The sequence below is a fragment of the Eretmochelys imbricata genome, chromosome 9 (genome assembly GCF_965152235.1).
Source record: "Eretmochelys imbricata isolate rEreImb1 chromosome 9, rEreImb1.hap1, whole genome shotgun sequence".
Lineage (NCBI taxonomy): Eukaryota > Metazoa > Chordata > Testudines > Cheloniidae > Eretmochelys > Eretmochelys imbricata.
The window spans coordinates 28,390,235-28,414,053 of NC_135580.1; the positions used below are offsets into that span (position 1 = coordinate 28,390,235).

Genomic DNA, 23,819 nt, shown 5'->3' on the forward strand with positions numbered 1-23,819 from the left:
AAATCAATTCAAAACCATCTAGTTGTGCCTATGTAAACACCTTTTTGTTGTTGTTATACTCACTTGTTGCATCTTTATTATTTAGCTTGTAAATTCTTTGAGGTATGGACTGTGTTTTCTAGTCCAGGATGGTATAGTTTTAACATAAAGGACCCTCAATCCTGATTCCGACCTCTGTGTATTACTGGAATAACAATAGAATGGATTAGCAAGAATAGAAGATATTTCACCTAGTGGCTAAAGCAGAAACAATAGAGATGGAAAACCTGTTACATTTAGGGTTAGATGTAAATCATTTCTGTGTGTGCATGTGAGCACATGGTTTCTAAAATGCTAGTTTTATGACTTTACAATGTTGTCATAACCCATTCCTATAAAAATCAGAATTATTTCCCTGATTTTGTTTCTGGCTAGTTACAAATTCACTCACAGACAGGGTTCTCATCAGTGTCAGAGCCCAGCAACTATCTGTTTCATGTCTCAATCCTCTTGCCTGGTATAATTTAGTTTTTCTCCTTCCATTCAACATGATGGAGTCAGACATATTGCCAGAACAGGATATAAAAATGCTTTTCTTTGCTTTAAGCAGGAGAAACATTTACATGAAACTGCTTAATATTTCTACCGGATCATTCACTGGAGGAACAAAATCAAGTCTTTCATCTCCCTCAGAGGAAATTTAATTGGCTATTGTCAACATTTTCAGTCTCATGTAAATTTCCTGTTCTTTCTGGGGTTATTCATGTTGCAGGAGGTTAACAACATCATGTATCCTCAGAGCAGTACAATGTTTATAGTGACATAGTAAATTTCAGTGGTATGTAGCAATATGGAATGTTCCTCTATAAAGTGTCCCCCCGGGCCATTGGTCTCTATTTGTAGGGTCTTTTCTGATGGTCTGCAGAGTCCTTGTCATATTGATGCTGGGAAGGTGGAGGCTGGGGAGATGGCCCCCAAGAGGATTTCCTCTAATGAACTGGTATAAATGAAAACATTTGATAACCACTGATATAAATCCCTGGATGAGTAAAAAACAAGAGGCTCTGTTATCTGTTCCTTAAGCTCTGTAGAAGAAATCCAACCCCATTGAAGTCAATGACAAAACTCTGATTGAGTTCAGTGGAGGCAGGATTTCACCCCTTGTATTGTTCAGAGTTTCTGATGGATGGTTATGTTGTTTCTTCCTTTCTCTCAGTCTCCTCTTCCCTCCCCACATGCCAGTATTCTCATACTTTTGCTTTAGAAATTAGTTCCTAGCATTTCTATCTTTCTAAGGAACAAAGCCTTTTTTAAACATAAAACAGTTTTCAGAATTTTTATTGTTGAACAGTAAAGGCAGCGGTTATCAAACTGTGGCGTGGGACCCCAAAATAGGTTGCAACCCTGTTTTAATGGGGTCACCAGGGCTGGCTTAGACTTGCTGGGGCCCGGGGCCAAAGCAGAAGCCTAAGGGTTTCAGCCCTGGGTGACAGGTTCAGGTTACAGGCCCCTTGCCTGATGCTGAAGCCCTTGGGCTTCGGCTTTGGCCCCTGCACCCAGGACGGCAGGGCTCAGGCAGGCTCAGGCTTCAGTCCCCCCTCCTGGGGTCATGTAGTAATTTTTGTTGTCAGAAGGGGGTCGCCGTGCAAGGAAGTTTGAAAACCCCTGAGTCAGGGGATTCTCCTTTGCAGATAAAGATACTCCTAGCTAATCCTCTGGTTCTATGATTGCTAAACTGGTGTTTACTAGACTCTTTATTTTAAGTGTGGCTGTGATTTTCCTCTGCACTATGAAGGAAATTCTGAGACTGCTATCAGATTTTAACAGGCTTCTCTCTTGCAGATATTTTAAAGAATGATGGCAATGCTGTAGATGCTGCCATGGCTATAGCTGCTGCCTTAAATGTCACTGAACTGTGCGGTACTGGAGTAGGTGGGGCTGCTTCTGTCTCTATTATGATGCAAACACAAAGCAGGTGCAAGGTCTCAATGGAAGGTAAGTTCCGAAGATTAGGACAGAGAGTAACGATCCTGTGCTGGAGTCAAATGCAGTTGAGAGGAAAAATGCTCTGATGAGGAAAAATGCTCTGATGAGTTCGTGGTCTATTTAATCCATATCTAGATGCAGATTTTAAGACAAGTCTAAATATGGAGTAACTCCTGATTTAAAGGAAGTTATTTTGGTTTTGCACTGTTATAAATGAGAGCAAATCTGGCCCAGAATCTCTCTGTTACTTTCTGATATTTCTTCTTGCACCTTCCTTCCTGCTTTAGATTCCCTTCCATGGAATTAGTTCAGATGTGTGAAAGAAAAGTGAGTGTCTGTGGGTTGAAGACCAGGGATGAAAAGGGCAGTATCAGCAAGAGATTTGTAATTGTTCTGGGAAGAAGCATCTGGGTGAAATGTTACTGTCAGGCACAGAATTATTTCCAGACCACCCTGCTGAATTGAGGCCAGTTTATTACTCTTGAATCTGGGCTCATAAGCTGTGGGTTTTGCTGATCCAAATGCTGATTTTTGAGGGAAGATTAGGTCTCTGGTTACAGAACATCATACCAGATTAGAAAAAAATGTTTTCCTGATGGAGTCTCTGCAAATTTTCACTTGTCACTGGCCTGACTTTATTGCAAATTAAAAATAAAAGTAATAACATTAATTACCTTCTGATTTAGTCTTTGCTCTTGTAAGCCCTCTGTGTGGGGAAAGCTCCCATGGGCTTAAAAAGGGATTCCATGTGCAGAAGGCTTGCAGAATTACACCTCTAGGGTTCATTTTATAAAAGCACAATCCAGAGCAGAAGGGAAGGTCTTTTGGATTTCCTTGTAATAACTAAAGACTTTTACTCATTACTAAAAGTCACAGGAGGCTGATACAAAAAAGGGAAGTGTTATTTGTTAGCCAGATTGGAGTGGTTGTGGCTTTCAGAAATGCTTTTGTTTGAGGTTGGGAAAATCCTCCTTGTATAACAACAAAATTTATTCATCTTTTGGGGACTGGTTGACTCCAGAGAGAGCTCCCATTGAGTTCAGAGTAAGGGCCAGTTGACATTTAAAAATTAAATCAACCAAGCTACGTTGCTCAGGGCCGTGAAAAATGTCACTCCCTGAGTGCCATAGTGTGGTCAAGCTAATCCCCAGTGAAGACTCAGCCAGGTCAAAGGAAGAAATTCTTCCAACGATTGAGCTGCCGCCTCTCGGACAGATGGATTAATTACATCGATAAAAAAACCTCTTTCGTCAATGTAGGAAGCGTCTATGCTACAGTGGCATAGCTGCAGCCCCATAGTTGTGCGACTGTAGCAGCTGTAGCATGGACATGGCCTAAATAAAGGCCCAATCTTGCTGCCTTTGAAATTAGTAGCAAAACTCCCATTGACTTGAATGGCAGCAGGATTGAGCCTTAGACTCTTCCGTGGAAGTCGGAGCAGCTAGTGCTCAGCTGCCACACAGGATCAAACTCTAGACGGCTATTTTGGGTGAGTTAGTTCAGATGAGAGAGTCACCGTGAATCTGATCTTTCAGCCCCTTATTCAGGCAAAGCTCCAGTTCAAACCACGAGGCTTTCCTGGGATTGTATAAGTGTAACAGAGCAGAATTTAGACTGATTTCAATAGGAATTTCACCAAAAAAAGGTGTACAGAGTTAGGCTTTGTTTACACGAGGCTTGAAAACATACATAACATCATTGTCATGTCCTCTTTGTTCATTTTTATATGAGTGCCCTCAGGCTGAGTTGTTTAATGCCTTTTTTGAATTACAGTCGAACTTCCAGATGGCTAGCCAGTCTCCAGCACCAGTTTCACTGGAGAGACATTTGTTAGGGAGAGGTCAGAGTCCAGATTTGCACCTCATTTCCTTTTCAGTTGTTTGTTTAATTTTCCTATAGTTGAATTCTATTCAAATGCATTATTCATAACGGCAAAGAAATAACTGTTTTTCCACAGTGGACTTTTATTGTACGTGTAATCAAGAAGCTATAAAGGAGACAGGCAGTTGGCTTTATAGCCTACCAGAGAGCATTAGTGTGGAAAGAATATCACTTCCAGGTGCCCTTACATTCTTGTTTGTAATGGTCATGGGGGAGAGCAATGAATACTCTAATGCAGATAACATTGATTTTTTTCACCTGTCTACAAAGTATCAGGAAACTATTTTAATGATGTAACTCTGAGTTATATCCAATTGTACTAAGGGTCCTTGGGCTCTCTGCTGGAAATACCATTAGAGAATCCTTTCCCTTGGAAAACATTTTCCATTATTCATCGCAATAATTTGCACAAACTATATCAACGATATAAAAGTGATAGCAAAATAAAGATAATTTCTTCGAAATAAATATGAGATAAAGTGTGATGAAAAATTAAAACACAAGGGTAGAAGGAGAAAATTACATTGGTCTGGGATCCTGGACTTGCCATACTGAATACTGGAACAGGGCCCAGAAACATTACTAATTGAAGGGACCAGTGACAATTTGAAGGTTCAGTTTTTCCACAAGTCACTAAGGCTAGAAATGAAGTTCCAGGGGAATTTTGGCTCTACAAGGACTGTAGGATTGGGCCTAAATGCTGTATCTCATTGGAAACCTGCTGACTAGCATGATACAGCATTTACTTCTACTCCCGGTGGTTCATAAGATGTCAGACTTTAAATCTACATTTTTCTGATTTCCATCTTACCTTCTTTCGCCCCATTTCAGTTCTGATCTGTTTATAGCAGTGACTATCTCAGAAACGGCTAGACCCCAGTATTTTATGCAGGTGGGAAATCAAACTTTCAAAGAGCTATATCCTGTGAGGTTCTGATACACGCATTCTCAACTCCCATGGACATTCCCAGTGAGTTGTCGGTTGTGCTAAGACACCTCACAGAAAGTGTCCCTGACAGGATGACTGCTGACTTTATGACAGAAATGAAATAGAGGAAAAGTCAGGGTGGCAATTCAAATAACTTGTTTTTAAATATGGTTGTCGACTAATGTGTTTTATTTCATAGGAGTTTTTGCAGAGTAAGGACTGCAGGATGTGGGCCATAGTGAACTGTTTTGTGAAAAATGTGACTTTGTTATAATTGTTCCAGTGCATTTTCATGCTGTTGCTGGACTCGCTGAAACTACTGCTGTGCTGTGCTTTCGGTGATACTATCACTCTTTTGTCAGCTGAACCTGACGGCCTGATATTTTGTTATGTTACGTATGCACTTCTGTTTGCCTTGCAGTGGCAGGTCTCCGGGGGCATCGACCACTGAGCTGTTAAAAGTGCAAGTTTTAATGAGACAAAGCCTCTTTCTCCATTTCATGCTCATAATATCACTGTGCCGAATACAACAGCCAGCTGGTACAAAGCTGTTTCCCTATATGGAAGCAAAAAGGTGAAGCTCAGTGAAAATGTTTGTTTAAAAATGTTGTTTAATACACCTAGAGATTGTTCTAGGTACAATATCAATACAAATTCTGCTAGCAGTATTGTAAGGTTTTTTACCCATTATCTTATCTTCGTTAAATCTGCTGTTTAATCCAGCTCTGTTTCCTTTTGATGTCTGTGTCTTCTCTTTTTCATGGGAAAGAGCTACTGCCGGTTCATGGCCAAGCTCCTCATCATGGACAAGGGTTCTGCCATCCCTTTTTGGCCAACACCTTTCATAGAATCATAGAATATCAGGGATGGAAGGGACCTCAGGAGATCATCTTGTCCAACCCCCTGCTCAAAGCAGGACCAATCCCCAATTTTTGCCCCAGATACCTAAAAGGCCCCCTCAAGGGCTGAACTCACAACCCTGGGTTTAGCAGGCCAATGCTCAAACCACTGAGCTATCCCTCTCCCCCAGTGAGGACACCTTTGGCATAAGGAAATCTGTTTTTAGATTACAGTCCCTGGGACATTTGGAACCAACAGAGTAACCAACAGGTGTTTTGCTTTGTTTGTAAAATTAAACTTATTTTAGCATGCATCTCCTTATTAATGTCATATCTGGGATGTGGGTGGTCTGACCTAGTGGTCAGAGCAGGAGTCAGGGAGGGTCAGGTAACCAGGAGATCAGAAGTAGGAGACAAACTTAACAAACACAGGTCTGGATGCAAAAAATACGAGCAAGTAACTCTTTAAATGTTTATTGTATTCTTTTAAAAAGTACATGATTTGCACAACTCTACCTTTTTCCCCAAAATTACCATGTCGTATATCCTGCAGAAATGTGTACATTCTTATGGGACAGGTCTAATAGATATACTTTTTGTAAATGCTTAACATTCTTTTTCCTTTTGGTTCTTAATCTGTCTGGATGATTAAGGAGAGCAGTTCACTGAACTTCAGTTGATTAGTTGTCTCCTGTTAATATTTAACAACTTCGTACCAGATTGTAACCTGTTACTTAAGGGAACACTCCCTTGTTATATAGAGAGATGATACACCTCATCACACTGTTTGTCCTTTCATCCCTTCAGTACCAGGTACCTCCTGGGGAAAAATGTGCTGGCTGATCCACCATTGCCTTTGAAGTGCTAAAACACTGTCACATCAAAGAGGCTGTGGTGAAACCCCAGAGTGCAGCAGCTAAGATTCATAGGGCCTGATTTTGATCTCATTTCTGGTTTACACCACCATTAGCAACTCTTGAAGTCATTTGAGTTACACTGGTGTGAGTGGAAAACAGCTTTGTGAAACCCCTATTAAAGTCAGTGGGACTCTTGCCATTGACTTATATGGGGCCAAGATTATAGCTGTACTAATTGGTCTTGTATGAAGAGTCTTCTCCTGAATAATTTCATACTACCTGTTAAAAAACTCATTGAACATATTTCTCATTTGGAGAGGTCATTTTTCTGTATACTCCATCCATTCTTTCTGTAGATGCACTCTATTTTAAATTATAATCCTGAGACCATTGCTTAGTATGATGACCAGTATTGTCTCATTGTTCACTTGTGGTCCTCCATCTGTCTGTCTCTATCCAGCTGTTGTGTCTTGTTTTATAGTGAGATTGTAATATCTTTGAGGCAGAAACCAGCTTTTTGTTCTGTGATTGTAAAAGTGCCTAGCACAATGGGTTCCTCTGTAGTACTGCAATACAAATAAAGAATAATATTTCTTGAAAGCTGAACAAAAGAAATTTCATAAAGGTATAACCAGTATACCCACATCTTAAATTCCAGACATAGATCAAATAAAGCTATAGTAAAAAATACGGCAGATTAATTTAAATTTAAAAAATCCTCAAATGTAAACTGTGCTGTCAGCACCAACTACAGCAATCACTAACCAGAAATGAAATTAATTATGCCCTCAAATTCCCTATCCCTCCCAATGTTTGTAATCCTCTAGTAAAGGGGCACATAATGCAGACATCTGAGGTCAATAAATTGCAGTTCTCCCACAGCTATTACCCTTTCTGTTTGCAGACTTTTCTCTACTTGGCTTGTTCAGCAAGGGCTATATTCACAACAGGATTTAGGCACCTGACTACCACATTAGGCATCTAAACCCCAGAATCAAGCTCCACTGGTATGTCCAAAACCCTGCCGAACCCTGTAGGGACCTAAACTCTCTCGGTGCATAAATTTTTCCAGTAAAAGTTCCTTAGACGCCATGTTTCTGCTATGACCATGCACTCTGCAGTTCTACTTTGGATGAATAATTAAAGAATCATTGGAGCAGGTGGACTGGATGCTGTCTCCCCCACAGCCTGGGTGAATGCTTGAACCGCGAGGCCATAGAGTCATTCTCATGCTTGTGCTCGTTCTCTCTGGCCCAATGACTCTCTGATGATTTATCCACAGTGGAACAGCTTCAAACAGGGGAAGCTGAGGGTGCCCTGATCCAGAATATTCCATAGCCTGGTCGTTAGGGCACTCACCTGGGAGAACATAAGAACAGCCATACTGGGTCAGACCAAAGGTCTATCTAGCCCAGTATCCTGTCTTCTGACAGCCTTGTGGTTAATATGAGCCTAAAGCTTAGATGCTCCTAGGAAGCTTGAAAAAGTAAAGTCTGTAAAACTATAGGACAAATCCTGCAGATTTCTATATCGGAAAAATATAGGATTCCCATCTTGACACAGCCCCATTAGGACTTCAGTGCCTGGTGATTTGAGATTAGTTTCAGAGTAGCAGCCGTGTTAGTCTGTATTCGGAAAAAGAAAAGGAGTACTTGTGGCACCTTAGAGACTAACAAATTTATTTGAGCATAAGCTTTCGTGAGCTACACGATGAAGTGAGCTGTAGCTCACAAAAGCTTATGCTCAAATAAATTTGTTAGTCTCTAAGGTGCCACAAGTACTCCTTCTCTTTTTGAGATTAGTTTATTTGTCTGTTTTGATCATTTGAGTTACATCTAGTCATCATGTAATCAGTCATTGTTGTCAGATTATAGAAGGAATAGGAACCATAGGCTAGATAAGAGAGGGCAATAAATCCAGATGTTCCTGAATCTAAGAACAAGAGTCCGCCATAAGAAAAATACCAAATAAGGCTTCTCTGTAAGTGGCAAAAACATGAATTTAAAAAAAACACCTAAAATCACATTTGAGAGTGAATGTTTCACGAAACTCTAGTCTCTGTGTCACTTGTCAGTTCATTTCTTTGATTTTTCCCTTTTTTTCTAGTTGCATCTTTTAATATTTAAACAAGATTTTTTTTCTTTTTTTTATTTGTAGAAACTTTGGGTCTATGTACTGCTTCTGGAAAGGAGAAACTTTGTATCTCTGAAAAGGAGTACAGGGCAAGCTGAGTGTCTCCCTCATCTCTGCCAAAACACATAAACTCCAGGGGCCAGATCTTCAGCTGATGTCAGAGGTCATAGCTATGCAATGACGGTACTGTGACCATTTAACTAGCTGAGAATCTGCCCTCTCTTGGTCCAGGCCTAGGCCTCTCATTATGGAGCCGAGAATAAACAGTTCTGAATTTTGCAAGAGGTAAATTATTTTTCTAATTGGATTCAATATTTAAAAGTCTTAAATTCCAATATTTCCCCCTTTCATTAAAACGGATGTCTCTGATCACACCCTCTCAATATTAACGAGCTTCAGACCCATAGGAGAAAGGCTGCTGGTTGTCCTGGCGCTAGTCAGTAGTGACACCACCAAAGGTGAAGGAGTTAGGGTGCTTTAAAACCAGTGTAAATGAGAGGGGAATCAGGTATAGAGAGTTTTGCCTTTGGCCTTCAGTAGTAGCTGGACTGGGCCCTAACAATGCACAGTGTTGCTTAGAGACTTTTAGTTTTTGCTCACAAAGGCCATCCCTGTGACGTTGCTGGAAGTGTTTGTGTAATGCTGACAGATCCCAGTCATCGGCGGGTCGGATCGAATCTGGAGCTTCTGGAGTTTAGTGCATGAGCCTCTACCTCAGGAGCTAAAAGCTTAGTGCATGAGCTAACTGGCTGCTAGCTAAGGCTGTAGAACAGACTCATTTTATCTGTCTCTCTAAGTGGTCACGGTGCCACTAGATGGGACAGAACACCACACCCAGAAGATGTGTGGATTACATTTGCTATCATTAAACAGGCAAATTATTCCTCCTGCATATGTGAGGAAACAGGGTGACAACTCCACAGATTCAGAAACTGGCTAAAATCCATTCAGTCAAGGCCTAACATTATTTCATCTTAAACGAGTATGCAAAAATGTTAGTGTTTGTTTGCTTCTCTATTTTACCCTGCTATCTCTGGCAACTGTGCTAGGAGAGACTCTGTGAAAGGCAGGAACAGACTCAGGAAACACCAGGGTCCTAAAGACTTCCTTTAGTAATTTTGACAGGTTTCAGAGTAGCAGCCATGTTAGTCTGTATTCGCAAAAAGAAAAGGAGGACTTGTGGCACCTTAGAGACTAAATAAATTGGTTAGTCTCTAAGGTGCCACAAGTACTCCTTTTCTTTTTAGTAATTTTGAGTCCAGTATATGAATGAATGAATGAATAGTTTTTAAACTTGGTAATGATTTATCATTAAAACTTTTAAAGTAGCTGGGACTATTTCTCTCAGATGTAACCGTATGGCTGCTGCATTTTTTTCAATCTGAAAATGTGTTTTTTTCATATTGCAAGTTTTCCTCTTTAGAATTTAACATTCTAAAGCCACAGTAAGCATCCTGGCTTAGTAATGACAAGCTATGGTTGTTGCTATTCCCTTAAAGCATCTCATTATTGTAGCTTAATAATGCACCTTGCCCTGTCTTTTGCCGAGTTATATAGCTATGGAATTCCCTTCAATTCCTAACATTAAGTTATTGCTGTGTGACCTATATGCTAGTTCTTTAGTATCTGTCACACCCTTGCTTCTTTGAATAAATGCATTACACATACATGCACATATAATTATAAGTCAAAACTACTTGCCCTACCTGCTGAAGCACTAGTATCTGTGATACCTTGGCTTCTTCATCTTAATAAACTTAGTTTCTCTTTACCTGGCTTAGTCTCTCCATTCTCACCATTCAATGGAAATGTATTTTTCTGACTTGGGGCTCAGTCACAGTTGAGCTGAAGTCAGTGAGAGTTTTGATACTGACTTCAGGGGGAGCACGATTGGGCCCCACCTTCCCTATATATGAATAATGCAAAGTACATTGTTGATGTAATATTATGTGCTGCCAATGCAAATACGTCATGTTTTCACTAATCAAAACTAATGATGTGGTGGATAGAGAGGAAGCATTGTGGATTACCAAATGTGGATCACCTAAATCATCCAAATGATGTAACCAGTAGAGTTAAATAGTTTAATCCATAAGAAGATGCCAATTTAACTTTGACCAAGACAAACTTGCCTCACTAGAATGTCAGACGTCAAGAATTATAACATTCAAAAACCAGTCGGAGAACACTTCAATCTCTCTGGTCACTCGATTACAGACCTAAAAGTGGCAATACTTCAACAAAAAAACTTCAGAAACAGACTCCAACGAGAGACTGCTGAATTGGAATTAATTTGCAAACTGGATACAATTAACTTAGGCTTGAATAGAGACTGGGAGTGGATGGGTCATTACACAAAGTAAAACTATCTCCCCATGTTTATCCCCACCCCCATCCCCACTGTTCCTCAGATGTTCTTGTCAACTGCTGGAAATGGCCCACCTTGATTATCACTACAAAAGGCTCCCCCCCTCCAACCCAACCCACCCCGCTCTCCTGCTGGTAATAGCTCACCTTAAGTGATCACTCTGGTTACAGTGTGTATGGTAACACCCATTGTTTCATGTTCTCTGTGTACATAAATCTCCCCACTGTATTTTCCACTGAATGCATCCGATGAAGTGAGCTGTAGTTCACGAAAGCTTATGCTCAAATAAATTTGTTAGTCTCTAAGGTGCCACAAGTCCTCCTTTTCTTTGTTTTGTAGTTTCCAGGCTACAAGCTACAACTCTTTCAGGAGCTGGCAAAATCTGGCAAGAAAAGCTTCTACGAAGGTTGTGTTGCAGAAGTTATTATAGAAACTGTTCAGAGAAATGGAGGATTAATGGATTTAGAAGATTTAAAAAGCCATGTCACTGATGAGGTAAAATCGATTTTCACAAATTACAAGGTATTCTGGACAGTTTGGTGTTCTGAACCCGACAGAGATTGTGAGTTTGGTTTTCGAAGTTAGGCATGAAGAAGTATACTTATGTATTTGCATGCCTAATTTATATCCGTGAATACCCACCATGCACTAATAACTCAAGTATTTGTCCTTGTGAATGCATATGCCATTTGTGTGCATAAGGCCACCTCGGTGCCTAACTGACTATATATGCATACAAATATCCTAGGTATATGTTCACAGCAGCTATTTATGGGTTATGTGTGTATGCAGTCGTGCAGGTCTAACATAGAAAACATAGCCCTGTTTGTTTGTTTCTTAGCAATTAGCTAATGAATTAATTACAAATTAAAGATGGACTCAAGCTCTGATCAGATCTGAAGTTTGAACACTGAGGTTTGAAGTGTTTTGATCCATGAGTTTGATTCAAGCTTGCCTTACTGTAAATGTGAATATGATGAGCTAATGAATGACTAAAAAACAAATAAATGTTTTTTGAGTCAAGAGTGGAAACTATTTCTTTTAATTGTAATTATTTTTAATAGAATGTAGATTGGATGGTCTGTTCAGCATGGGGAAAAAGCTCCATGCCCTTCAAGCTTCTGTATCCATCCGAGGAATTCAGCAAGAAATCACTGAGCTGCAGTATTTATCAGGGAAGGGGGAAGTGTGGGGTAGCTGAGTAGATTTGCTGTCTAGTGCAACTTTCTATGTGACTTACAGGAGCAAAGGAGTTTGTTTTAATATTCAAAGCTGAGGTAACCAGGAGCTGCACTTTGCCACTTAGGAGGGATCCATCTGAAAACATTCATACTAAAAAGAAAGCAAACTAGTGTTCTGCCTGCCAGTGAATCTCTCTCACTCAGGTTGTGAACTCTAGGCACTATTTGTATACCTCCTGAAGTCTTTACTTTGGGAAAACTCCCATTGACTTCTCACTGAGTAAGTACTTAGGAGTTGAGTCCCCAAAAATATGCTGAATTTTGAGGCATTAGTTCAGCAAGGGCTGGCAAGCCTGTGCCTAAACTTAAGCGCCAGTCCTATTGTAATCAATAGGACTACTCGCATGCTTACAATTAGGCAAGTTGTTAAGTACCTTCCTGAATTGGGCCCTGAGGCCAGAAAAGGGAGCATTACGAGAAAATTCAGCCTTGTGGTTACCTGGGCCTTTTATCCCTCCCCCGCTCATAGTTTTTTCTGCAAGAGCATATATTGCTCATTATTTTTATATTCTCCTACCTCCCCTTCTCTCATACTTCAGAGTTGGATTTTCCTGTCACGCAGCCTAGACTGGAACAGAACTGAGGTTTCTTTGCCAGATCATCTTTGGAATTCTTCCCTTTGTCCCATAACTTCTCCTCTGTGTGGTGGCCAGATTGGCAAAATCAAAACCCTTCCTTTCCCCTATGCCCACTGCTGGCCTGAAGATTCTCCATAGCTTTACACAATGGGATCACAATCAGACCCTCCCCTTCTTTGCTTTTCCAGCAGGGGTTGGATTTGGGAATGTGTAACTGTGGGGTGGTTGGAAAGGGACTATTCTGAGGCTACGCATAAAGAGATGGAATAAGACTGAATATTGACCAGAATTGAGTTGCAGAAACATTTGAAGCCCATATCCAGGTACCCTCTCTCCTCCTTACTATCTCAACAGCTCTTTCTCACACCCTCCTTCCATCTGACTCTGTCTCCTCCCATGTCACACAAGCGGATTCCTCTTCCTCCCCAGCCTGAAGGTAGACAAAAACATCCTGTTCTTTGCAGCTGCAGGTAGTTCAGCCACGTCCAGGGAGGACACTAATAAGGCAATTGTAGAAAATTGTCACCTGAACTTTGTTCAGTGACTTACATGAAACTCATATGCTGTGAAATTCATAGATTTTTATGGCCAGAGTGATCACCTAGTCTGACATCCTGCATAACACCCAGAATTTCATGATGGGACTCCTGCATCTCGCCCATCAAGTTGTGATTGAACTGGAGCATATTTCCTAGAAAAACATCCAGTCTTGGTTTAAATTCTCCATCATTTGGAGTCTTACCACATCCCTTGGTATCTGTTCCAATGGCTAATTATCTTCCCTGTTAAAAAAAGACATCTCATTTTCTTTCTGCACTTTGCTGACTTAAATTCCAGCCACCTGGGAGGCCTGAGCACAGTTCCTAATGGATGGTTTCAGAGTAACAGCCGTGTTAGTCTGTATTCGCAAAAAGAAAAGGAGTACTTGTGGCACCTTAGAGACTAACCAGTTTATTTGAGCATAAGCTCACGAAAGCTTATGCTCAAATAAATTGGTTAGTCTCTAAGGTGCCACAAGTCCTCCTTTTCTTTTTCCTAATGGATGGGATTCCTCTCCTGGAAAACCACTATCACCACTCATACAGCACTGGTCCTCATGTTGGCAGTCTCAGCAGAGACGCTAACTATTGAATGGGCATGGAAACTAACTTACTTTCCCACCTCTGAAGATGGTCCTTTCAGAACTGTAGTGCAGTGTGGGCTTGCTATGACTTCATGTGCTTTTACCAGCTCTGTGGGTACAGGTCTCCAGAGCTGTCAGTGCAGAGCCTTCCTAAAGCACAACCTTCACTGAAAATCAAAAGACAAAGATTTTTTTAATGGTAGGGATTGGTGGTGTTTTCCTAGTTTTGATCTTGCATTCTTTGCATATCCCAGACTCCCATTAAATGCCACAGGAGCTGTTGGTGCATAAAAAAATACAGACATTGGGATTGGGCCCTAAATGTTTTCAAATGCAGTATTCTCTGGCTGTGTGTGATGTCACATGGATTTGGAAATTATATTTTGGATATTTTAATATTCTTACTAATCCAGTGTCACAGGGTTGCTGAGCAGCATTTTTGGAGCGCATTGTTTTTATTCTCACTATGTGAACAGTTGATTCTTGCATTATTCATGGAGTACAAACGTAAGCAAATTCTGTGCTTTCACACCCAGCTATATAGTATGTCAAAAGACAGTCAATGCTTACTGACCTGCTAATAAAATCATTAGTCATAGATACACACCCACTATACACTGAGTAATATTCCGAAATATAGAAGCAAGGGAACATACCCAAAGCAACTTACGCACGCTATTTTGAAATAACTGGATGTGTCTAGATCCAAACCTATAGTCCTTACTCAGGGAAAACTCCAACTGACATAAGTGAGGGGGTTGTCAAAGAACTCAGGGCAGGCTCATTTGTTATTAATTTAAAAATAAACTCACAGGGTTATCGCGTATAATTTAATATTCAAAGACAGGCAACTCTATATATTACTCAGTTAATGCTGATAAACTTTTCAGATAAATAGGTATTTAACCTTCTGAAGCAGATATAGAACTTAATGGTTTTATCGTTAGATTTAACAAGCTGAATTGGATAAGTTCAATGTTATGAGGACAAGTTTGCAGAAGCGCTCAAAGTAATAAGTTTTATTTATGATATTTGAAACATAGGCTCCCATTTTCCCACATACTCCACTGCGCCAACGTATATTTAGGAAAGAGTATACATGGGAATTCTCAAAGTGTTTTACAAAGCCAATGTCTGTAGTTAGTTTATGGGCAAAATCCACCCCCAGACAGAGGACCAGTATTACATCCTTTATGGCAACAATAAAAGGGGGAAACAATATTGCTTACACTTGTGTAATGACAGTGGTTTGGGCCATTGCTGTAGAATAGTGTATTGTTTTATAGGGTTTGCATATTGTTGTTATACAAGGTTGAGTGAAAGAAAAGCTATACCACCTTAATGTTACCTGGTTTCTCTTTGCCGTGAAGAAATACCCAGTTTTATTATGTCACTGTTGGTATATAATATGTGATAATATTCAGGAAACCTTTAGAAAGTTTTTTTTTTAAATGGGGGAATAACAACATGTCTTGCTATTCCAGGAGGTGAATGTTTGGGAAATCCCTCCAAATGGATAAGGAATCACAGCTTTGATAGCCCTGCACATTTTAGACAATTTTAATATTAAAGGTCTGAGTTATGTCCAATGGAATGAATTTTTCTGTGTCTGTGATATTTTCCTTTGAGGATGATTTAAGCAGACACAAAAGGAAGATTTCCAGACATGTTAATGTTCTTTTTCAACTCTGAGGAAAATTTTCCTCAAAGCCAAGCGGAAGGGGAAATAAAATTGTTACTAGACATGACTCCACTCTACAGTGGATAATTCTCTACTAAATATCAAAATATAGTAAAGAGAGTTCAGTGGGACCTGGACTGGGAAATTTGCTAATATGAAACAGCCTCTCTGAGATTTATGTTTTTGAAAATTTAATACAAATTTGAAAATTTAGCAAATTACCCTATCAACTTTGAAGAGAGGCCCTCATATAACTTCAAAAATAGTGTGATATTTTATAAACAGCTTGATACCAGTCCAAAATTCTGAATTGTTCAGATAGGTTCAAAACACCTAATACCACTGAAGACTATGAGCCAAATTCTGAAGAACTCTTACGTCCAAAATGAATGAATATTTCCCTAGTATCCTTGGAAAGAATTGATCAAATCCATCCCTGGTAATACTCCATTGAAATCAATTCAGTAATTAATGTCATCCAATAACAGCAGGGTAAACAATGTCATTATAGTATGAAATAACACTGAAAGGTTAAAAATAAACTAAAACTTTTGTCATTTTTGTTGCCATTTTCAGACATGGGCCATAACACTGCTGACTATTTACATGTACTGATTGAAGCCTTGAAACTGAGCTTCTCTGTTACTTTCTGGTTCTGTGCTGTCCATGACAAAGTTCCAGTACCTACAAAATAACTTCTTTCTAAAACATATGCTAAAGGATGCTTGGAGAAAATTAATTTGCAAAGGTAAGGCTTCTTCCTTCGCTTGCTTCTGTGGATTATTAGTGTGAGTACATTTCTGATCTTGGTGAAAAAGAAAAGTCCATTGTATAGTATTAAGTAGGCTCTATTAGTAAGAGTAGCTGGAGTCTTTAGTTTATTTCTGCAAACGCTGTGGTCTGAATATCCTTTTATTTTAACACTAATCTGTCTCTGTGGTAAACTGCCCAGTGTAAAGTACGAAGAGTTTACTGTTTAATGTTATGTCGTTAGCCCAGGTTGTATCTAAAAGATAAAATGAAATGTGATAGGAAACTATCAAACATGATTCACCATATGAATTGATAAAAGTGGCAGTTTTCTCTTTGAATTAGAACAATAATGGTTTATTACAATCAAGCAGTGGATGATTTTATTTAAAATATGCACTATATATTGTGTAAAAAGTAAAGAGCAGCCCAGATATCTTAAAATAAGTTTGACAGTCCTCAAATGAATCCCTGAAACAATTTAATGTAAAAGTCACCCAATGGTGATTGACCTTCTCTCTTGCTCAGAGCCCAGACTAAGAATGTTTTCCCTGGCCTGCTCTATTTAAGAAAAGGCCCTGTATCTTGATCCCTGTGATCCGAGAGCCATCCAGGAGGCCATAGTGAAACATACAATGCATGAAAAATCATCTGTGCAATGCTTCTCTTTGTCTCTCAAGTGCTAGTGTCCAGGCCACTGGCCCATCTGACGCATATGTAAATACACCACTGCCCCCAATACTGAAAAATCTGCCAGCTCTCCAAAAGAAGGACTGAAACACTCAAATTCCTAATCCTCTGCAAAACAGACTCCCGGGCTCTGAATTTGTTGCTCTGACAGAGTGGCAGAAAATTGATTCTTGTTTAGTCCCATGCCAGCTAGTATAGAATGAAGGTGGCAGGAGACTAAACAATAGACAACGTGACATGCAGTGCATGAGCCGCTGCTGTTATACCAATAAAATAAAAACCAGCAGGATCTTATTAAAGGGGAAAAGGCAAAATACCACATTTATTGTGAATACAGAAAGAATCATAGTAAGCAGTTAGTTATAGTTATAACATTCCATTCAATCTCATATTTATTCACACATTCATTCATACAAACACAGGTTCTGCAAGGTTGTTATCATAGTTACCAGCCTTAGAGTTGCTCAGGCCAAGCCACTGGCCAGCTGGCCTGGATATGAGGAGGGAGCAGGGCCTTGTCAGATGCTCATCTGATGCTCCTGGAAGTTGGTTTGCAGAATCAGACCCCGAAGTTCTCACTTTCTAGAGTCCATTTTTATAGGAATTTCTTCCTATGCCAGTCTATGGGAATTGCTTCATCATGCTGTTGCTGAATCAATCAGCAGATGGCACATTCCTGATGGCTCCGTGCTGCCAGATGTTATCTTGTTCTTTGGTTCTCCCATTCTTGAGGCTGTTGCGTGGATTCCAATCTGCCCTCCGGGGGTCCTCTGATTATTTCCACTTGACGCCTTCTTCAGCCGATGGACACTGGATTCTTAGGCTGGCACCTCCCTGATCATTCAGTTACTATCCACACCAAGCATCCATCCACATACATCCTCTATCTCTATTTTAATCACAATTGTTAACAAAGCGAGATGAATACAACAAAAGGGCGGGGAGTCTCTGGGTGCTGTTTCTATTGTTACAGAGTATTGCTTTGAGTCTCTCTCTCTGTTAATAGTTGTTGTTACAAAGAATTGCTCTGAGAACAGACTCTGTCTTAGAATGTACTAACACGATTAGCAGCTTGCAAGTTTCACACATAGAGGGAGAGAAACAGTACCAAAAACCAAGAGACCTCTTAATTAGTAATACCCTGGAATTTAAACTATGGGGAATCAAACTCATTTGTGATTTTAATATAGAACTTCTTTAATATGATCCAACACTGCAACAAATCCGGCTCCCTAAGCACATTGCTGGTGGCTCATCCAGCTTAACAGCTGGAGTTTTAACACTGTTCTTTTACTTATGTGTATGGCTGATAGTTTTATTAGTATCAGGAGGGGAGGAATAAAACATTGGAGGCTGGAGGTGTTTTCATTTTGGTGAAACTCTACAGTGCCCTTTTAAGCATAGACATTTAGGGTGGGTTTTTTAAACTTTATTTCTTTTGTTTTTATATAAAATATAAACACAAAATAAAACATATTTAAATACATATACAAGATGGAAATACCATACAAAAACAAAATGCAGTGTTCATTACTTGTAAAGCCTGGAAAAAACAGAACAAAAAAAACAATCCCCACCCCCTGACCAGATAGAAGGCATGCAGGGCATCAATTACTGAAGTGACTAAAGAGATAAATAAGTGAGAACATAACCTATGAGTATCAGGGACTAATATATTAAAACTAAAGTTAAAAACATTATATAATACGTAGGTTGGGAAAAGAGTGTCTGAACATCTGGCTACAGTGCTTAGATTATCCACAAATACAAAGTTAGTTTTTAAAAGTCATATGATACATAGAGTACATAATCAGCAATAACCCACATTTAGGTGAATAGATTTAACAATATAGTTTAGAACCCGAATACTTGGGTAGATCACTCATGAAAAGATCTCAGAGATTTGGTTGTGGAAAGCAAAATATACCAATGATTGGAGATTGTCCCTCAGTAATTGAGAATTAGGTTGGTTGTCCATTTAGAAAATACAATCCATGAGGAAAATATTTGTTACTTTCCTGACTGCGTTTCTCATCGTCACTCCAGCTCATCCCTCCTGGCATAGGCACCAACTCCGTGTGTGCTCCAGGGCTGGAGAACCCACGGGGAAAAATTGGTGGGTGCTCTGCACCCACCGGCAGCTCCCTGCCCCGGCCCCCCGCCCAACTTGCCTCCGCCTCCACCCCCTCCCCGAGCATGCTGCGTGCCTGCATTTTCACCCTAGCTCCCAGCGCTTGTGCCACGAAACAGCTGTTTCACATGGCTGGCAGGGAGGGGGGAGGAGGGGGAACGCAGCGCGCTCGGGGAAGAGGCGGGGCCGGGGCGGGGATTTGGGGAAGGGGTCCAATAGGAGCAGGGAGGGGGTGGAGTTGGGGCAGGGACTTTGGGGAAGGGGTTGGAATGGGGGCGGGACAGGGGTGGGGAAGGGGTGGAGTCGGGGTGGGGCCGGGGCAGGGGCTGGGGCCAGGGGGCTGGGGCCACTGGTGCTGCGGAAAGTTGGTGCCTATGCCTCCTGGTATTGCTGATGTCCAGTGATGTGTTCTATGTCAATGTCTCTCGACCTCCTGATAGTATCCAACACCATGAGTTGCCGCATCAGCCGAGCATAGTGTTGACTGATTCCGCATTCTCTCAGCACTCGCTCATTACTGGGGTCCCATATGCCTAAGCTCCGATGATCAGTGTGTGCGTCTGGACCTGGTAACCCTTAGCTCTCAATGTTTCGGCCAGAGGGGCATATTTCTCTACCTTTCAAGCTCGGGCATCCTAGAAGGCCGGGTTCCTGTTCTCGGCTGGCTCTGTGACATCCACCATGATGATCTTCTTCCGGTCCACGTTGGTGATGACGATGTCTGGTTGCAGTTGGCTGTCAGTTCTGGGGATGGCGGATTTTATGGTAACCTTCCCCAAGGGTGGTGTGATGGCTCTGGCCAGGCAATCTTGGATGGTGTTGTGTTGCAGCTGCCGAGCTCTCGAAAGGGGCTTGCAGCTACACAGGACGTGGGGTAGCATCTTGTTGGCGTAGCTGCACTTCCTGCATCGCTTGTCCCGATTCCCATGGCGGACGGCTCCATTCAGTGGGACGCAGTTGAGCTGGGCCCTGTGGATGAACCTCCACTTGGCAAATTGGGTGAAACTGCCCCCAGGGAGGAAGTGGTTGCTGGCGTCCCACTTGCACGTCACCTCGAATGCTTTGCCCTGATCTGGCTTCTGTTTCAGGTTTTTCACATATTGGCAGCGGATGGCATCCTTCAGGGTCCCCTCCAGCATGGTTCTGGCTCTCGGAGTGATGATAGTGTGATCTGTATTCTTCACCTCTGGCACCAGGACTCCCAGCTCCTGGCGTTCCTCGCACCATGTTCAGTGGCAGCCGATACGCTTCTCCAGTTGTCGAGAACATAACCTATGAGTATCAGGGACTAATATATAGTAAACTGCAAAATTATGCAATAGTTTCATGTGTGACCAGACATCCTCCTTTGCCCCCTCCCCCCAAAAATGTTTCTATTAGACAGAGTCATTTTTTCCATTAATGCAGTCGTAGAGAACTCACTAAATCAGTCTGTGTACGAGGGAGGAATTTCAGATTTACATTTTCTCAAAATAACTCTTTTGGCCATTAAAATAGCTACTGCAGTGTAATACCAACTCATCCAGCACCCATAAAATACACAAGCTTGGGGAAGGAAAGATAACAACACTTTAAGTTTTTGAGAGAGCACTGAATATTGTGTTCCAGGCCACATGCATTTTTTGACAGGTATAGAGGATGTGTGAATGATTGGCATGTGACTGTTTGCATCGCTAACATTCACTGTGTGTTGCAAATCTAGCCTAAGGGCTGGTCTACACTGGCAATTTACAGCGCTGCAACTTTCTCGCTCAGGGGTGTGAAAAAACACCCCCCTGAGTGCAGCAAGTTTCAGCGCTGTAAAGTGCCAGTGTAGACAGTGCCCCAGTGCTGGGAGCCCCTCGTGGAGGTGGTTTTTTTAAAGCGCTGGCTTTCCCAGTGCTCTGCCGCGACTACACAGCCACGTTAAAGCGCTGCTATGGCCGCGCTTTAACATGGCCAGTGTAGACTAGCCCTTAGATTGTAGTGTAGATGTAGCCTAAGTTGACCCATGTTAGGTCAACTTACAGCCATGGCATTAATTACTGCAGTGGCTGATGTCTGCACTACCCTCCTTCTGTTGGTGGTGCGCGTCCCCACCAGGAGCACTTCCACTGACTGAAGAGGGGCACTGTGGGGTACTGAGAGCCAGGGCTCTCAGCTCTGCGCATCTCCCCACTAGCAGCCCAGCTGCCCTCACACCTGGAGCTTCTCGCCTCCAGTGGGGAGATCCACACCTGGAGTCCAGTTGGCTGCCATTCTCCCGACTGGCTGCCGTTCTCCCGGTCGGCAGCAGAGCTCTCGGGTGTGTGTGTGGGGGGAAGTTGGGACCCCAGGACAGTAGCCCGGCTTGGGGCAATGACCCAGCAGAGGCCCGCCTAGGGAACTGGGAGCCAGCTTTCTTGTCAATTTCACAGCTCCAAATTGACAAGAGTGATAGCCAACAGCCAATGTAAGGAATGTAGTGTCTGCACAGTGTCTATGTCACCCTAACTACACTGACATAAGCCCTACACCTCTTGTCGGGGTGGTTTTATCATGTCGGCACAGCAGGGGATTTACATCGGTGGGAGGAGCATTTCAGTGTGTACTCCACCACTGTTTTGTCGACGAAAGCTGACTTGTCGACAAAACTGTGTCGTGTAGACATGGCCTTAAACAAATGTTCGGGAGTCTAGTCGTAGCTGTTCAATATCTTTTTCTGGAAGAATTGCAAGGATAAAGAACTTGAAGTATTTCTCACATGAAGCCAGAGATCCTGCCAGGTTTCTGTTGTGAGGGTAAGGCTAAGTTTTCTTTCCCATGTTTGTTTGACACCAAGATTGAGGGTAATGCAGAGCACTATAAGTAATTCCTACAAAGTGACTTTTGTTTCCCTATTTCTTAACATGTTCTAGAGATGAGAGAGTTGAAACAGACCAATTGTCCCCTATCTTTTCATGAATTCTTGAGCCTAGCCACTGAAAGAATGAACTGTGAGGCAGAAGTATCTGATATTTGTGACACAATGTAATTGAAGGAGGCCAGTCTATCATCTTGTATTGTATCTTTAATTTTTGTTAATCCTTTTTCTATCCAAGTTGTCTTAAATGTGCCATTGGTCTTGATCCTGAGGCATGGGGTAGCTCATAGCAGTATGAGAAGAGAATTAGAAAGATCAGATGCTGTAATCATCTTAACAAGTTGCAAAATACCCCATGTAGAGGCAAAGACTGGATTTTTACTTAACGGTGTGGGTAGCCTCCTACAGTATATAAAAGGAGAGAGGGAATCAAATGGCATAGCTAAGCTTTTGTCAATCTCCAACCACGTTGGTGTGTATACAGAGAGCTGCTGGAAGGGAACCACCTTACAACGGGATGCATTTAGAATGCTAGATAATATAGAAACAAATCTGGGAACCCCCTACTTCCAGTTGCCCAGGATTTTTTAATGGTCTTGCCTATTTATTTGAGGAAAGAGCAAAAGAGAGACCTTGAAAGGCAATAGACTAATGACACAAGTCATTCTTGGGCAGATATCAATTTTGGCTATTTCTATTCTCCCTAGAAAGTATAGTGGGAGGAGACACCACCTCTCTACATCCTTAGAAACTTCTTTCTATATATAGTTCATATTTCTAAAAACAATTTTGGGACGATTAGGACAGATATTAGCATCTTGCATATTGCCTTGTATATTTGAAATGGAAAATGCTGAAATTGAGAAGGAGCTGGTCTTTGGATATTTTCATTGCTTGTGATTTATTCCAGTTCATGCAAAAACCAGAGATCTTTCAAAAAATGTCAACTTAGATTCAATAATGATGGGATAGATGAGGATGGATTCTTCAATAGTACAAAAATGTCATCAGCATATAAACTGATTTTGTATTTTTTTCCTCTTTATAGTTACACCTTCAATAGCTGAGTGCTGACATATGTCTATTGCCAGTGGTTCAAGTGAGACATTAAAAAGGAGGGACGAGGGGATAACCCTGTTATGTCCCTCTTTCTAGTTGAAATGTGTGAGAAATAATTCCATTAGTTGATAGCAAAGCCAGGGGATTGAGGGTGGTTTTAAAGGATATTTTAAATATATTTCTTAAAGTAATGACCTGCATGAACTGCGTGAAAGACTCTTATGACAGGTCTCAAAATTCAAGAGAACAGGGTATTTCTAAATGTGATTTTTTTTTTAAGTACCAACGCGTGCTAGCCTGCTTTTGTGTACTTTAGATAAGAGTGTTTACTTAAATTTGTTGGCAGTACTATGTTTGTACTTAACCAAACATATGATATACAATAGAAACCACTTATTGATCTAGGCATTACCTGGTCATAAAAGGACTACAGACTTTGGATCCTTCCTGGGCCTTATCTTTCAATGATATCAGTTGAATTTTACATGATGTCCCTTTGCAGGCAGATTCTGATCTTCGTTATACTCTACTGTCTTTGGAGTTAATCCAGATTATACAAGTAGAGACCAGAATCTGGCCCTTTGTTTTAATAAACAAAACCCACCCCAAAAAATTCAGGGCCAAATGCTGCTCATCATACTTATAGGAATATTCCCATTGACTTCAACTAGGATTACTTGTAGGAGTAAGGTGAGCAACACCTTAAGATGCAATTTAAATTGGGCCATAAAATAATGATTTTTGTTGCACGCTAATGATTTTTATGTTCGCTGT

At 41.1% G+C, this 23,819-nt stretch overlaps 1 pseudogene; it reads left to right on the plus strand.

The window, feature by feature from the left end:
• The first annotated feature begins 742 nt into the window (after positions 1-742).
• The window catches only part of LOC144270419 (glutathione hydrolase-like YwrD proenzyme), a 33,061-nt pseudogene continuing 9,984 nt past the window's right edge, over positions 743-23,819 (plus strand).